Here is a 19,271-nt window from a genome sequence, read left to right on the forward strand (position 1 = left end):
TTAAAGAGGATTGCCACTTTATAATAAGCAGCTTTCTGAATCAGTAATATTTAGTAAGGACTTACAATCCCTCCACTGTGCCCTGCAGTGATCTTAAAGGAAGTTCTGCCCCCTTGTTGTGCCATTCTGCCCAGCTCTTAGGACAGCAATCCTAGTTATAATATGGCTGAGCATGGAGGAGCACATGACCATGCTCCTCCTTCGGCATCCTCCACAGAGCCTGTATGTGCCTATAGCGGACACTGAGGGAGGAGAATAGTCAACTTCTCCTCCAAGCAATATTATAGACACAGAGACGTCCCAGATTATTCCTAATCAAAACGTAAACTTCCTTAGAACACATATGTAGATGTAAACTTCCTTAGAAGACATATCAAATGTCAGTAAAGTTTACAAAAATGTCTTTTTGTAAGATTTTTATTCTACTTAAAGGAAATGAAATTTAAAACAAACAAAAATAAATTATATAGCTTCCTGTGTCTTTTAATACACTTTCATGAACTATAGGTCTTTAGACAAACTTATCTCTGCTTGCACAATTCACCACAATAATGTATTTTCCATGCAGTATTTTAATTTACATTCATATATTCATTTCCTTTTCAGAAAAGGCAGCTGCACTTCCTGTGCAACCATTCTGCTCTCAATACTATTATGTTCTGTTACATATAAGTAACTCATTATTTTCCTTACAGAATACTGATCTGAATGAATCATAATAACATCTTGAGCAACAAAGTATAAATAGTCAGAATAATTCATAAATTTATACAATACCTTCACTTGAGGAAAGGCAATGGGCACCAAAGGATAAAAGTGGCACTATACTGACAAAATAATACAAATGTAGGTCACTAAATTATCCATATGGGTTTCAGCCAATGCTCCTAACCTTACAACGTTCCTTCAGAGATAAGTGAACTACTATTATTAGTTTTCACATCAGTCATTATATGCAGTCTGTCCTCCATTCTTCTTCAGAACAGAGACAATTATGGCCATATATTTTCCATGTGGCTGTTTGACATACTAAAATAGTAATTTAATAATCCTCTATATCTTTGTCTTTCATGAGTGTAAATGTATGTCAAAGGTAATATGAAAGATTCAGGATTTATGGAGGGATTTCTGCAGAAATAATTATTTTGTACTGCTGAGAAATACAAGGATTCTTGGTCCATTTACAGTTAAATAGGCAGATTTATCAATTTTCTTGAAAGACCTTTCTTGCGTTTAGTTAAAAAAGGATTTTAATGGGGATGTTCTGGGTTTGTAGGTCCATTATTTTAGAGTGAGAAAATGTGTGAATTGCCTTCAAAATCATGTACATTCACTATTTCCTACATGGCGTCACAACCTTCAATGACATTGTTTGCTGTAGACTTAAAGTGGTTATCCAGTGCTACAAAAACATGGCCACTTTCTTTCAGAGACAACACGACTCTTGTCTCCAGTTCAGGTGCCGTTTGCAATTAAGCTCCATTCACTTTAATGGAACTAAGCAGCAAAACCCCGCCCAAGCTGGAGACAAGAATGTGGCTGTCTCTGGAAGAAAGTGGCCATGTTTTGTAGCACTGGATAACCCCTTTAAGAAGGTTCTATGGGGACACACCCAAAAATAGCTGTTAGGGTGTTAAGACTCAAAATCAATATATATATATATATATATATATATATATATATCCTACAAATTGATCAACACCACAGTCAAGTAGAGAAATAATTAATCTTTATTGCACAAGTGTAATAAAGTTATTTATATAAAATTAGATACAAAACTGGTTACTGGTTACAGACAAAGAAACAACAACCAGGGGATTACATGGGGTACTGGTAAAATAGCCAGGCCACTACAGTTATAATAGTTATACACCAGTATGTGCTGTGATAACATGGAGCCAGAGTACTATGGCTATACACAATATTACATATAGTGTAATTAAGGCGCTTCATGCATGTCTGTGACTACCTATAGCCTTTACACCGACATCACAGAAAGAAGAAGAAAAAGAAGCCGGGAATAAAAAAAAAAGGTAAAGAGAGACCAGAATTTTTTTTTTTTTTGCAAAAAAGAAAGTATTTGAGGAAAACACATTATCACTGTTGCCTTACTACACCAGTATCCCTGGCACTGCCTGACACATGTTTCAAACTTCTGTGCTTCATCAGGAGATGATGTTACTGACAATTGGGGCTACTTATATACTGTACTAGGGATGAGCGAACCGAACTGTAACGAACCAGATTCGTTACGAACTTCACCGAACCGAACTTTAAGAAAGTTCATAACGAATCTGGTTAAAATAACAATAACAAAAAAAAAACAAAGACATCCAAGACATCTTTAGAAAGTGATGCAAACACCTCTGGAATGCATCTGGGAAAGCAGAGAAACAGAATTACAGGAATCGGCATTACGGGGTTAGCGATCCTTTGCAATAATGCCGATGCCTCTAATGGTTAATATATTTAATTAATAAAACACATTTTCGTTGTAATAAAGTCACTTTCGTTGTTCAATAATTTAATTAAAATGAATCCATCATTGTGTAATTAAATATACTGTTAAAATAAATATACTGTATATATATATATATATATATATATATATATATATGTATATATATATATAAATGTATATTTATATATATATATATATATATTTATTTTTTACAGTATATTTAAGTATAGATTGGTTTAAATTAAATAATTGAACAACAAAACTAATTTTATTACAACGAAAATGTGTTTTATTAATTAAACATTAATTATTACAGGAAGCTCTATTAAAGCCGTTAATTCATATTCCCGATAATAGAGCTTTCTGTCATAATAAATACTTTACTTTAATTAAAACATCAAATGTTCCTTCTAATTATGCTATCACAATAGCTTTATTAGAAGAAACATTTTGAATCATATGTGCGCTGAGCTGATCAGTATGATGATCAGATGAGTATACAGCTCTGATCTGATGAGTATACAGCTCTCCCCACCCCCTCCCGAGCACTGCACCCATCCCAGCAAGGAAGAAGGGTCACTTAACCGCTCACAATGATGGGTGTTGTGCTCCTGTTTGTGTTTTTTGTGTTTCTCCCTGTTTGTTTTTTAGATATTGGTATCCTGTGGATTACGTCGGATTCGATGGACTACGTCGATGACCAGCGGTTGTTTGGATTTTTTTTTTTTAAATAAAATGGTCAATGAGGGGTGTGGGGGTGGTTTTGTTTGAATAAAAAAAAATTTCACTTGTGTCTTGTCTTTATTTCTTTACTTTATAGACTTAGTAGTGGAAGCCGTCTAATAGACGGAATCCATTACTAAGTCAGGGCCTAGTGTTAGCGTTTTTTTTTTTAATTATTATTTTTTTTTTTAAAAAGAGTAAGGTTCCCCCTATTTTCATAACCAGCTGGGTTAAAAACCAAGCAACAGCAGCCTGGTAACACCAGGGTGGGAAGAGCCATTGGTTTAGGCCCTCCCCAGCCTAAATATTACCAGCCTGCTGCCGCCCCAGTCCAGGAGCGCCAATTTTGACGCTCCAGGACCACTGGCACCCGACTCTTCCCAGTACCCCTGGTGGCATTGGGTACTGGGGTAATAATGGGGGGGTTAGTGTTAGTCATTTTATACCGGCTAACACTAGGCCCTGACTTAGTAGTGGAAGCCGTCTAATAGACGGAATCCATTACTAAGTCTATAAAGTAAAGAAATAAAGACACAAGTGAATTTTTTTTTTATTCAAATAAAAACACCCCCACACCCCTCATTGACCATTTTATTTTAAAAAATCCAAACAACTACTGGTCATCGTTGTAGTCCATCGAATCTGATGTAATCCACTGGATACCGATATCTGAAAAACAAAAAGGGAGAAACACACAAAAAACACACAAACAGGAGCACAACACCCATCATTGTGAGCGGTGTTGTGCACCTTACAGTATGCAGCATCTTTACAGATCGCTGCTTACAGTCTGGCACCCAAGGGGTTAAGGGAGGATGCATTGCATCCCCCTTAACCCTTTGGGTGCCATACTGAACAATATGGCCCCCAGGGGGTTAAGTAGGGGTCCCCACTTAACCCCTTGGGGACCAGACTGTTGTCAGACTGCACCCATACCAGCAAGAAAGGGGTTAAGTGACCCCCCTTCCTTGCTGGGAGGGGTGCAGTGCAGGGGAGGGGGGGAGCTTTCTACTCACCCTCCCAGGTCTTCTATCTTCTCTCTTCTTTCTTCTCTCTTCTATCTTCTTTCTTTGCCGGAGCCGGCACACTGAGCTCAGTGTTTTGGCTCGGGTAAATTCACATGGGCGGATCTGCAGCAGATACCGCCCCTGTAAATTCCAATGTAATTACATACTGGCAGCAGGATTGTCATCCGGCTGCCAGTATGTAGTTCCCCGCCCCATTACTTCAGGAAAGTTCGGGGGATCGAACCGAACCGAACTTTTCAAAAGTTCGCTCATCCCTATACTGTACCCCCTGTATCCCCTTACACGAATCACATGCCAAGTTCCTGTATTACACACCTGTACAATATTATTGTGGAATTCTCTTGTTGTAATCAGACACAAAATGGGCACCGGCACAATTCTCTTTTTCTAAAAAAGATAGTCATGCTACATTAACTAATTATTAATGCAATATATGCAACATTTCTACTTTATGGTGAGATCATTTGGTGAACGTCCTTTTACTTTTTTGGATGTTAGAGGGCTTCGAAATTTTGCCGGATCCACTTGCCGGATCTGCAGCGAGTCTCCTTGCTGCGTTTTTGCAGCGAGACTCGCTGCAGATCCCAGCCCTATACTTTCATTAGCAGAGAAACTCGCAGCAGGGATGTACATCCCTGCTGCGATTTTGTCTGCAGCCCTCCCCATTAACCCCCTAGCCGCCGGACATTATACATTACCGGGTCCCCGTTCCTGCTTGCTTCGGGGCTCCGGGTGTCTTCACGGCCCGCCCGGCCAATCAGTGCGCTGCGGCAGGGCAGCGCACTGATTGGCCGGGCAGAACGTGCCGGGAGCCGCCGAAGCAAGCAGGAGCGGGGACCTGGTAATGTATATCCTGCCCTCCCCCCTGCAGCCCCGATCGCCCCCAGCCCCCGGCCGCACGATCTCCCCCCGCAGCCCCCGGCCGTACGATCGCCCACCGCAGCCCCCGGCCGTACGATCGCCCACCGCAGCCCCCGGCCGCACGATTGCCCCCCGCAGCCCGTGCGGCCGGGGGGTGCGGGGGGCGATCATGCGGCCGGGGGCGATCGGGGCTGCAGGGGGGGCGGGCAGGATATACATTACCAGGTCCCCGCTCTTGCTTGCTTCGGCGGCTCCCGACGCGTTCTGCCCGGCCAATCAGTGCGCTGCCCTGCCGCAGCGCACTGATTGGCCGGGCGGGCCGTGAAGACACCGGGAGCCCCGAAGCAAGCAGGAACGGGGACCCGGTAATGTATAATGTCTGGCGGCTAGGGGGTTAATGGGGAGGGCTGCAGACAAAATCGCAGCAGGGATGTACATCCCTGCTGCGAGTTTCTCTGCTAATGAAAGTATAGGGCTGGGATCTGCAGCAAGTCTCGCTGCAAAAACGCAGCATGGAGACTCGCTGCAGATCCGGCAAGTGGGTTTGAACCCTCAGGAAGATTTCAAATTCTGATTTTACTAGGAACCAGTTCAGTTCTGAAGTGGATTTGTGTGGCCTGTATGTTAGTTACCCCCATAAATCCTTCCACTGTAAAAATTGAACTGTAAAAAAAACGTTCCTGCTGCCAAGCGTTTGGGTTGCTATGGGTTGCACGGCTTCAAGGAGGGGAAAGGGGGGTCAGAGGGAGCGGATCTCCCTCTGGACTCCCCATAGACCAACTGTCCAGGGGGAAAGTGGCTTCTCTCCAGGCAGTAGCGGTGGGAGGAGGCAATGTGCCTCCTCTTGCTGTGATCACAGCTAGGGACAGAGGGGGAGGCAGGGAAAGCATGACGTCCAAGGGCCTCATGAGGCAGTAATTCGCTGCTTTTCCTGACGTCATATTGGGGGAAGGGGTCAAATTCTTCACTTTTTTGCTTTCTGGTCTTTCTGTATCTTTTGTTTCCCCCCCCCCCCCCTGTCTTTTATCTCTTTTTTGTGATGTCGGTGTAAAGGCTATAAGTAGTCACATATGCATGAAGCGCCTTAATCATTGTATAAATATTATTGTGTGTAGCCTGAAAATGGAGCCAGATTACTATGTAATCTAATACTCTTCTATATTATCACACTACATACAGGTGTGTAACTATTGTGCCCTGGCTTTTTAACCAGTACCCTGTGTAATCTTCTGGTTGTAGTAACCAGTGATGTGTGTGATCTTATATAAATAATTTTATTTTATTTGTGCAATAAATACAAATTGTTTCTCTACTTGATTGTGGTGTGGTGAATTTGTAGGATATATAGGTTCTCTGGAGAATAAAGTTTAGTTTTTTTGTCAATAAATTGCTTTAATAATTACTTTGTAACATAGCTTCATGAAAATAAATACTTTTTCTTTACATATCAACTTCAGTTTAAAGACAGCAGTCACAGGCCCCTCTTCTGCCACCAACGTTCATGTCAGGAACCTTAGGGCTGTCTAAGCCCTGTAGTTCCTTATCTCCTGCTTTGATCGAGTGCTGGCACACAGGGCGATTGATACCAAGCAGGGTCCCCCCTGTATACTATATATTCTTATAACAATATTCAGTACCCAGAGGGAGGGGAGCCTGCCTGACTGTAGCACATCCACAACATAATGAGCATGCCAGCCTAAAATCTGCAGATACATTTTGCACCAGTTCTGATCCATGTGGATTTTATTTTTTTTATTTAGTTGTATAGCGCACACAGATTGCGCAGCTCTTCACCTATCAGTATGTTTCATATATATATATATATATATATGCTTATCGAAGTTCTGCCCCACCCCCCAAATGGCAAACATGGCCCTGGCTGTACTATGTTCATTGGTGAATAAAGGGAAACTTGTTCTTTGAATAAGAAGTGTCAAAAGTACATACTACATCGACAGTATATTGTGTTAATATCCTGTTACCTGATTTGTAGAAGGCTTTATGGAAGAGCTGAGTGGAGCTCTCGGTATGGGACTGTGACTGTTTTACAGATACAAGTGTTTTGGATTTACACTCTGGTACATCTCAACCCTCCTTCCTTCTCTTCTTCATGAATAATGAATGCTGCCCAGCATTCTGCTCACTCAGCTGTCAGCAAGTGTCTCTGATTGCAGCTCAGTCCTCTGTAGGCAGTTTATGTCTGAAAGAAACATTCAGATATAGTTGAATCTCTAAACCCAAATGTGTTGGGGTTGTGGTCTAGGGGTAACTCACCTGTCTTTGGTTCAATTTGGTTTGGTTTATTTTTTTTCTTATTATTGTATCATTTTTAAGGCTATGTTCACACTCATTATTCAGTACTCAGTATAAGTCAACCCACCTGTCAACAGTGTGTGAACATAGCCTTTGTGTATTTTCAATCCACTCCTGGTTTTCATTGCTAAATATTTATCAAAATAATGAGTGTGAACATAACCTTAAAAATGATACAATAATAAGAAAAAAATAAAGACCTATATTTCATTTCCATCAGGAGATTTAAACAAAAGACAGGTGAGTTACCCCTAGACAACAGCTCAAACACATATGGGTTCAGAGATTCAGCTATAGCTGACAGTTTCTTTCAGACATAAACTGTCTACAGAGGACTGATCTGCAATGAGAAACACTGGCGGACAGCTGAGCGAGCAGGAGGCCAGGCAGCATTGATTATCCACAAAGAAGAAGGAGGAGGAAGGAGTGGTGAGGCGACCAGAGTGTGGCACAAACCACTCCTCTTTGATATTTCATTACAGTAGGATTGTGCATAATCCACTGCACAGACAAATTACCAAAAGGTACTATGCTCACTTGGGGACTGCCAGCTATAGCACACTGTCAGCACCTTAGGTAGGGCATGGGTGCTGACAGATTCCCTTTAATTCATATGAAACCTTTCTTAAGGGTAGTTTCACTTGTACCGGATTCGCAGCGGATTTGACGCTGCAAGTTTGCAGCGAAATCCGCTGCAAATCCATGTAGTATGAAGGTCTGTGGGGTTATATATCCACAGCAGAATTTTCATTCCACTGTGGAAATGTAACCGAAACCCTTTAATCCCCCGCAGCCCCCCCAGCCCGGAGCATACATTACCTGCTCAGCAGCACTGTTTGACTGATGGGGACTGAGGGGAGTCAGGAGCCTTACAGGCAGGCAGGTAATGTATGCTCCGGGCCGGGGGCTGCAGGCGGCGGGGGGGTTAAAGGGGCCGGGTTACATATCTGCAGTGGAATGAAAATTCCACTGCAGATACGTAACCTCATAGACCTTCACACTGTATGGATTCGCAGCGGATTTCCCTGCAAACTCGCAATGTCAAATCTGCTGCGAATCCGGTACGTGTGAAGGTACCTTAAATGTATTAAATTAGTGACTAATTTACTATCTATTTTAGTAATAAAATACTAGTGCAAGCCTGTCCATGTGTCATTACTTAGGACTCTTACCTGTTACTAAGGCAAAATTGATAAATACTGCATGAACCTTAATTTCTATTTTCTTGGCTGGAGAAGTCATTGGTTAATCACATGATGTTCTTAGCATTTGAACCATGTTAAATAACTTTCAATTAAATAAAGATTTTACTGTATTTTTTTTTAAGTTAAAAAAACTCTACATTTCTAGACAGGGCCAGTTTGGCACAGCAAGACGATCTCTCAGGGCTTTCTCTAGTGCAGTCATGGGAAAATCTTCCTGCATTGCCTATTTAGTTACTGCATTGCAGGCAGTGTCGGACTGGGGTACCTTGGCCCACCAGGGAAATTGATTCTTGGGGCCCACCCAACATAAAAAGACATAATCAGCGCCAAACCTTTCACGTTAGTACAGCGACTTTGCATAGAGCTGTGTATGTGAGCAGCAAATGCTAGTGCACTGCCAGTCACTTATACAATTGTTACTGATTTATGCAATTGTGGTAAAACTGCACCATTTATGTAGAAACTTTAATGAAATTCCAACAATATTGCAGTAAAAACACATAAAAATGTCATGTGTGAACACAGCCTCAGAAGATGAAGGAAAAAATGACCATCTAGTCTGCTCCTCTATTACAATCTCCAGCAGAGGAGACCCATGACTGTTTATTCTAGCCTCACCACAAGCTGTTGGGCTAGAATAAGACTTTAAAGGACCATCATGAAAGGCACATCAGTGGTCATTAAAGCGTTAAAGGGGTACTCTGATAAAAAAAAAAAAATTAAAATCTGATGTCAGAAGTTACAGATTAGTAAATTACTTCTAATTAAAAATCTTCAGTCTTTCAGTACTTATCAGCTACTGTATGTCCTGCAGGAAGTGGTGTATTCTTATTAATCTGACACAGTGCTCTCTGCTGCCACCTCTGTCCGTGTCAGGAACTGTCCAGAGCAGCAGCAAATCCCCATAGAAAACCTCTCCTGCTCTGGACAGTTCCTGACATGGACAGAGGTGGCAGCAGAAAGCACTGTGTCAGAGTGGCGAGAATACACCACTTCCTGAAGGACATACAGCAGCTGATAAGTACGGGAAGACTGGAGATTTTTAATTAGAAGTAATAAACAAATTCGTATAACTTCCTCACACCAGTTAGTTTAAAAAAATATTTTTCACCGGAGTACCCCTTTAAGGTCAATACAAAATGTCAGACAGACGTGATTAAAAGTTTAATCTGTCTTAGGGGTGAGACACCCAACAATGGCCAGAATGTCACTCAGTCCATCATAATGCAAATGAGGGGCTGAGCACTCATTATAGGAGATGGGTTCCATTATAGTCTATGGGCCCGTCATGTGTAACATGACTGATGGAGTGATGATCTAGCCCCCAGATGAGGTCTCAGCACTGACACCCCGACTGATCGAAACATTTTACATGTCTGTATGATGTCAAAAGTTTTTATAATGACAGTCCAGGCTCTTGCACACATCCGTGTATGCCTCCATAAATGCACGCTGCCCAAGTCTATGCAGCCCGGCTGCAATCTGGGCCATTTAATAACATGTATTTCTTAGGGGTCCGGCTGATTACAGGAAACAAACTTTATATAATATAGTGGAGACAGTGACCTGTAATCAGCCGGACTGCGCACAAGGTCTGGGAGTGATGCTTCACCTGGCTGTTACTATCAGAGAGACCCCGACCAAGCTAAACCTCTCATATGTCAAAAGTTCATTCAAATAACAGTTAACACTTTAAAGACTGCAAATATTCACAATCAATGGCTGCAGCAGGTCATTGCAGTGATTGGCTGAGCGGGTTGTCAGCGAGTCAGGACCAGTAGAAGCAGCAGGAGTGCACCAGTGGAAAGAAAGCGGTAAGCATGGTGTCACACAGCTGGGTTCACACGGTATTTTGGTCATTTTTTTTGTAACCAAAACCGGGAGTGGATCTGAAACACAGAAAGGCTCTGTTCACACGCTGTTGAAATTTAAAATAACGCCAATTATTTGCCATTAAATGGCGGCCATCCACTAAATTTCTACAGTGTGAGAACATAGCCTTTCTGTGTTTTCAATCTACTCCTGGTTTTGGTTGCAAAATACTGAGCAAAAATACTGTGTGTGAACCTAGATTTAGGCTGGGTTCACACCACATATAACAGCGGCTGTTTTGTGACGCAGCCGGGTCACAGAGCAGCCGGTGTTACTGGAGATCATCCCGGATAGTACTGCAGTACTGGCCGGATGATCTTCATTTCTGCTGAATTCGGATGCAGGTGCACCAGTGTGCACCCGCATCCGAATTCACCACTGCACACAACGGAGCGTGTGGCCGGAGCCGCACACTCCATTGTGTGAACTGCCATGTCTGTACGGCCGCAGAAAAATGACATGTCAGTTTTTCGTGTGGCTGGAGCGTATACTATGTGTATACGCTCCGTCTGGGATTCCATTCATTCCAATACAACGTATGTTTTGCATAAATCGCGGCTGTTATTGCAAATTGCAACAACAGCTAAGATTTATGCAAAACATATGTTGTGTGAACATGGCTTTAAGATGTAATCTGCCATTTTATACATCTACTAGTAGAAGAGAGAGAACACCATGCGGCGCACATAGCGTATTACTGCAGAACAAATGTGTGCAAGTGGCTAAACTTGCTGCTCACCTTGGGCGGTCATGCTACAAGCCCAACACCGCCAGTCACTTTAGCGGTGGTTTGTACACCTTGATGCCACTTGCAGCCCTTTCAACGGAACCAGGAGACTTGGACAATAATTCAGCAGCGAAGATAGCACCAAAGTAGTAAAAAATCTTGTGACTTTATTAACCCCCTCTTGTGCAATGTTTTGCCTTTCTCAGAGCTAAAACGAAGAATTTTTACTACTTTAGTGCTGCCTCTGCTGCTGCTCCGGAGGGGGTGCAGTCAGATGAGGGGGCATAATCCTACCTATCACTGATACTGATGCTGCTCCGGAGGGGGTGCAGTCTGGTGAGGGGGGGCATAATCCTACCTATCACTGATACTACTGCTCCGGAGGGGGTGCAGTCTGGTTAGGGGGCATAATCCTACCTATCACTGATACTACTGCTCCGGAGGGGGTGCAGTCTGGTTAGGGGGCATAATCCTACCTATCACTGATACTACTGCTCCGGAGGGGGTGCAGTCTGGTGAGGGGGGGTATTATCCTACCTATCACTGATACTACTGCTCCGGAGGGGGTGCAGTCTGGTTAGGGGGCATAATCCTACCTATCACTGATACTACTGCTCCGGAGGGGGTGCAGTCTGGTTAGGGGGCATAATCCTACCTATCACTGATACTGCTGCTCCGGAGGGGGTGCAGTCTGGTGAGGGGGCATAATCCTACCTATCACTGATACTGCTGCTGCTGCTCCAGAGGGGGTGCAGTCTGGTGAGGGGGGCATTATCCCACTTGTGTCTGCTGCTTATATCTTTATTTTTGAGTCGGTACAATAGTTGAGAAGAAGTTTGCACTCTGGAGGTCCCAGTTGTGCAGGAGATCCGTGAGGCTTGGGCGCTGATCAGCTGAGTCCAGATTCTCACAGATGATAGGAGTTGTAGTAGATGTAGGAGTAAGATTTAAATCAATGGATGAGGCATTTCTAAGGGAATCCTCAATAGATCTGATGATCTCATCTGATGAAACCCGTCATCCATTGATTAAAGCATTACTGTTATATGTACTACAACACCTATCATCTGTGATGTGAGAATCCTCAGCTGATCAGAGCCTAAGCCTCACGGATCTCCGGCACAACTGGACCTCCAAAGTGTGAACTTCTCATCACATACATACAGTATACATATATACACAAATAGACATACTGCAGACATACACACTGCAGACATACACACTGTATACATATATACACAAATAGACATACTGCAGACATACACACTGTATACATAAATACACAAATAGACATACTGCAGACATACACACTGTATACATAAATACACAAATAGACATACTGCAGACATACACACTGTATACATAAATACACAAATAGACATACTGCAGACATACACACTGTATACATAAATACACAAATAGACATACTGCAGACATACATACAGTATACATATATACACAAATAGACATACTGCAGACATACACACTGTATACATATATACACAGACATACTGCAGCCATACATACAGTATACATATATACTCATATAGAATTACTGCAGACATACACAAACATGCAGACACAACACACCTTACATATATACATCTAATCATACTAACACACACAGACTCACCAACATGGATACACAGATACAAAAGCATGCAGATTACACATATAAACCATCTATAGAACTACATTACATAATATACACTATATACATCATAGAAAACACACATATATATTACTCACATGCATAAACACATGACACACACTGATGACAGATAGACAAGTATATACTCACACACTTACATGTTCAGCAGGGCAGGAGGCTTCAGTCTTCTTGTCTCCATCTTCTCTTCTCCCAGCCAGGCCGGGCAGCCTGCAGCCTCTCCCCATCTCCTGTGCACCGACTGCACACACAGCAACAGGAGAGTCATGTGATTGCAGAGGGGAGGGGGGATGGAGGAGGCCCTGCTGCTGCTGCTGCTGCTGCCGCTCTCCTGACAGGCAGGAAGAGGTCAGCGCTGAGGCCCGGAGCTAATGTAAGGAGCCAGGTGAGCAGGGGGGAGGGGAGGGGAGGGGAGGGCCAATCATTATACAAAGGACGGGCCCTGATGCCGTGCTGAACTCACCCCAGCAGTGTGGGAGCCAGCAGGGGGCCCCTTGAGCTCCCGATACTAGGCAGCTTCCAAACGGGAGGCCCCTCTCTGGCTTAGGGGAAGGGCCCTGCAAGAGGGAGGAGGGGGTGGGGCCCACCGGGGAATCCCCCGGCTCCCCGGTGGCCCAGTCCGACGCTGATTGCAGGCAGCTGAGAGTTTCTAACATTTACAATTCTTACAGCAATAACCAACTGCTCCTCACTGGTTCTTCTCAAAGAAAAAAAAAAGCTTTCTACAGAGCTATTATTTTAGTTTACAAAACAGATCACTACAAATAAATTTCACTTCATATAGACTCTGCACTGGAATTATTTATTTATCAAAGTCATAAGTTAAAAAATAATTATTCTAATTTAAAGCAGACTTATCACAGGGTTTTAGGTGGTTATTATTGTTAATATTGATTATATCTTCATTACTTTTTTTCTTCAAATGTTTATTATAAATCATTCAAATAACCAATACAACAGAATACTGAGAGAACCGTGGAGCACTGCAGGCAAGGGTACAGAGCCCGTGAGATAGTACAAAGAAGCTTTTACATATACACATGACACAATAAAAGTGCACTGACATGTTCCAACACAACGTAACTGAAAAGGAAGAACTGAAAGGGGTGGTGACAAGGTGACTGTACATTGAGGTAATGGAATTGCAGCTGGTCGGTTAAAGTAGAAATACACAGGGAAAGTGATGAGCTCACTGAGGGCACATTTATGACAAGGGGGGGGGGGGTACACCAAGTAGATTCATAGGTAAGTACATGGCGCAAGTAGCATTAAGCTGGGTTCACACTACATTTTTGCAATCCTTTTTTTTGCAAAAAACAAAACAAAACAAAAAAACGGATGTAAAAAACGGATGCAACTGTGTGCATCTGTTTTGATCAGTTTTTCCATTGACTTCCATTATTAAAAAAAAAACGGATCAACCTCATCGACCTCATTTTTGTGTCCGTCAAAAAAAAACTGATCTGTTTTGATCAGTTTTTTTTTTTTTTTTATAATGGAAGTCAAGGGAAAAACGGATCAAAACGGATGCACACAGTTGCATCCGTTTTTTCCATCCATTTTTCAGCCGTTTTTTTTGCAAAAAAAGGAATGCAAAAACGTAGTGTGAACCCAGCCTTATTCCAGCGAACTAATTCTTCAAGACATGTATGTATGTCCATTACATTAGGGCAGTGCTAGGGCAGTCGGATGACAAGTTAAGCTGCCATCAGACAGTGAGTGAGAAGGTTATTCTAGAGGGTGGGAAAGAGGTTTTAGGGCCCCATAATAAAATACATGATGGAGTCATATATGTGAGAGCATACCAGTATGGCACCTCTAGCAAGGCTTATACAGTGTTAGACCACAGCAGTAAAGAGTTTCAAAGTATTATCCCAGTCCAGATGTGCTCCATAGAAAAGCAATGGGAATAAAACTTAATGCAGCAGGTGTCCTTGATAGAGAAGGAGGTCTCAAGCTCGCTTTCTCGTGTCAACAGGATCTTGGGTTTGCCCTGGGCTTTAAAAGTCTGGAGATATTCATAAGGTCTGGACAGTAGAGATAACAGGTGCTTTGAGTATAAATTCCAGCCGATAAGAGTGCCATACTCTGGGGGTGCTTGTAAAAGAGTAAGTAGCAAGTTGTGTCAAAGTTGGATAAGTGCATAACAAAAGCTGACATGGCTTTTTCTAGGAAGAAGAGAAGTTTTAGGATTGCTATCAGCATAGGGGTCATTCATGGTTTGGTGGAGAAAGAAGACCAAAGGAAATCAGGTAATAGCTGAGCAGGCATCATAGGGGGAGGCTAAGTAAGGTTGTAAGACCCTTAGACAAAATGCTGAAAGACTGCTAGAGTACCTCCGATAATTAGCCAGTGAGATTTCCTTATTTTACCCCTTTAATGCTTGTTCACTCCTGTAAGTACACCATTGCATAAGCGTGTATTATATGATATAACACATTTAAGCAATTGTTATTAAAAATCTTTTACAATTTTTAATTCTGCAGCTTCTGCAGCCATCTGTTACTGGCTTAGTCTCCAGACTCTTTTTCCTTCTTACAAATGCACATATAAGCTCTAAAAAATGATCTAAAATAAAATTAAGCTTAGATGTGAGCGTATGAAAGAAGGGCCAAGAGACTGAGCTGACAAAGAGCTGACTTTTAGGATTGTGAATAAATGGGATTGAGCAGCTCGAAGTGTATTGTACCACATGCAAGCAGTAGACGAAAAACTGAAAAGTGTAGGAAAACATGTCTATAGCTTTTAAAGGGGTTGGCCACTTTATAGTAAAATAGTTCAGTGTACAGTAGTAGTAAGTGTAGTCACTGTATATATTGACAGCAGCTCCCTGTGTACCTGATAGAGCTAATATCAGACTCCCCACCTCCAGGCTGGGCTGCCCTGCTCTGTGGTGTTTTGGTCCATAAGATGGCGGACATGGAGGAGCATGTGACCAGGGCAGCACAGCTTGGTGAAGGGGAGTCTGATTTTAGCTCTATGAGGTACACAAGGAGCTGCTGTCAGTATATACAGTGAGTACACTTACTAATACTTTGTACTGACCTATCTTACTATAAAGTGGCCGCCCCCTTTAAGTTTTTTTTATCGCAATATAAAAACTACTTTTATTTTTAGAATGTTTCATGATTTCGAGGCTGCTATTGCTTCTGTTTCTCATGGCATCACCCCCACTCTGACATTTCTTCCATGTATAAATTTCATTGACCCTTTCAGGGCCGTGCAAGTTTTAGTTTTTGCGCTTTAATTTTTTCCTTCTGCGTTTCAAAGGCCGTAGCACTTCCTTTTTTTTCACCTACCTAGCCACACGAACCCTTACTTTTTGCGCCACTAATTGTACTTTGCAATGACAGACTCAATTTTTCCATAAATTATGCTGCAAAATTGGAAAAAAAAATTTTTGTGCAGTGAAATTGAAAATAAAATGCTTTTTTTTATTAATGAAAAAAAAAATATATATATATTTTTTTTACACAGTAATTAAAAGCCCCCAGGGGGACTTCTATATAGACAGCCTTGATCTCCAATTGAGATCAATGGTGCGTATATATTATAGAGCACCGATCCATTAGATTGGTGCTCTGTTGGTCTGGTCTGCTGCAGACCAGATCAACAGAATACTGATCCGGGATCAGCATCATTCCAACGCTGAGGCCTGGCCGGGTAAGTTAAGTGGATCGCCCCTTCGCGATCACATCTTAGGGGGGCAATCTGCATCTAAACGGCTCATTAGTGGGTGCTGCAATCGGACCCACTAATAGCCGCGGTCCCGGGCTATTATAATAACACCTGGGATCGCAGCGGTTCCAAGTGGGGTTACCGCTTGGACCCGCTCTGAACTCCCCAACCCGACGAAGGACGAACAGTTACGTCCCTGGTCATGAAGGGGTTAACCTAGGTTAGAATTAATATCCAAAGATTTTGAGGTCTCTTAAACATATGTAGTTTTCTATACTTTCTACTATGCCCATTGTATTATTGATCCTCTATGTGTTATAGATACATCTATAACATCCAATTACATCCATATACATCCAATTTGAACTTGATTGTTAGAGATGAGATTGATACTAGAGATTTATAATTGTTATGGTATACTGACTATGATGAACTTCTCTGCTCATCTAGTAAAGCTAAAAACATTTGATTGGCCATTCTTCTCTACTAATATCATCTCCATATACTCAGATTGAATATATCCTAATAAAATACAAGTAAATTTGGACATATTTAATAAGAGCCATCAGCTCTCTTGACATGGAGACAGCATTTTAGTAAAAACTATAACCCTTTGTTAAATAGGTGTGTTCAACATAGTGAGCATTGATTGGATTATGTGAGGTGCAGGATACTGATGCCTCATTGATGACACACACCAGGGCATCACTGATCCTGATTTCTGAGGCCTAAAAACTTGTGGAAAAGGCTTAAAGTGTAGCCGTCATGACCGCTCGCTGCCTGGTCATTGGAAATTTCATTTGTTAATCAAGAAATTTCGGTCTCCATGGTTACAAACACACCATGCACCATAATGTGACCATAATTGGATCCAATAGGGGCAGTGGCGTAGCTATCATAGAGGCAGGGTAGGCAGCTGCTATAAGACCCATGGGGGAGGGGGGCCCGGGGATGCACAGGGAAGATAAGAGCTGTGTCTGCTAACCCCTTAAGGAAAATATGCATAGGTCAGGGGTTATCAGTGCACAAGCAGTAAAGCAGATATCTCCTTGTCTACTGAACATTGGGTCGTTTACACACTGCAGTACATATGGGGTCAAGCAGAAGGTAGTCTGCTCCTGCACCTATGTATTTAACCATACGTTCTACTAATCTGCCCTTATAGATAAAAACAGTGGACTGTCATAGCAATCAGCGATTGGCTTTCTGCACTGCCAGTCACTCTTGTGGCTGCAGCCAGGATTCTTCCTCTGGCCGCAAGCGATTTTATGTTTTGGCCACATCACAGAGCATATATTTTATAAATATAAATATATATATATATATATATATATATATATATATATATATATATGCGCAGTGCTTTGTGTTGTGTGGGGGGCAGGGGGGGGCTTACAATTTTTTGTTATGGGGCCCCAGAATACCTAGTTAAGCCCCTGAATGGGGGTTACGCATTACAATGTCAAGGCTGTTTGTAGCTATGGAGACCAAAACCGGACAAAGGAAATTTCTGCTGATTCAGCAGTGGGCTGTCATGACAGGTACACTTTAACATAAATGCATGGAAATATAGGGGTGCCACTATTTTTAAGCAGGTGTAGATTTTTGCCAGGCTCATGCCTGTTTCCAGGTGTAAACCTTAATAAATGAGGCGAGGGGGATACGGCTGGCATACTCCATGGAAAAGGGGCAATCCTGCTCCTTTTCTGTATTGTACGCCAGGGGCGCATAATGATAAGTCTCTGCCCATACTCTATACAGTTACTTACAGTCATATGAAAAAGTTTGGGCCCCCCTATTAATCGTAATCATTTTTAGTTATCAAAATTAGTTTTTTTGCAACAGCTATTTCAGTTTGATATATCTAATAACTGATGGACACAGTAATATTTCAGGATTGAAATGAGGCTTATTGTACTAACAGAAAATGTGCAATATGCATTCAAACTAAATTTGACAGGTGCAAAAGTATGGGCACTTCAACAGAAAAGTGACATTAAAATTTAGTAGATCCTGCTTTTGCAAAAATCACAGCCTCTAGTCGCTTCCTGTAGGTTTGAATGAGTTCCTGGATCCAGGATAAAGGTATTTTTGACCATTCCCCTTAACAAAACAATTCCAGTTCAGTTAAGTTTGATGGTCGCCGAGCATGGACAGCACACTTCAAATGATCCCACAGATGTTCAATCATATTCAGGTCTGGGGACTGGGATGGCCATTCTAGAGCATTGTAATTGTTCCTCTGCATGACTGCCTGAGGAGATTTAGAGTGGTGTTTTGGATCATTGTCTTGCTGAAATATCTATCCCCGGCGTAACTTAACTTAACCTTAACTTAACTGAACATTATTCTCAAGAATCTGCTGATACTGAGTGGAATCCATGCGACCCTAAATTTTAACAAGATTTCACGGTGTCGGCGTTGGCCACACAGCCCCAAAGCATGATGGAACCTCCACCAAATTTTACAGTGGGTAGCAAGTGTTTTTCTTAGAATGTTGTGTTTTTTTGACCATGTTTTTGTATGACCAAACAACTCAATCTTTGTTTTATTGGTCCACAGGATCTTCTTCCAAAATGGCACTGGCTTGTCCAAATGTGCTTTTGCATACCTCAGGTGACTCTGTGTGTGGCGTGCTTGCAGAAACGGCTTCTTTCGCATCATTCTCCCATACAGCTTCTCCTTGTGCAAAGTGCGCTGTATTGTAGATCAATGCACAGTGACACCATCTGCA

The sequence above is a fragment of the Dendropsophus ebraccatus genome, chromosome 2, assembly GCF_027789765.1.
Source record: "Dendropsophus ebraccatus isolate aDenEbr1 chromosome 2, aDenEbr1.pat, whole genome shotgun sequence".
In the NCBI taxonomy this organism is placed as follows: domain Eukaryota; kingdom Metazoa; phylum Chordata; class Amphibia; order Anura; family Hylidae; genus Dendropsophus; species Dendropsophus ebraccatus.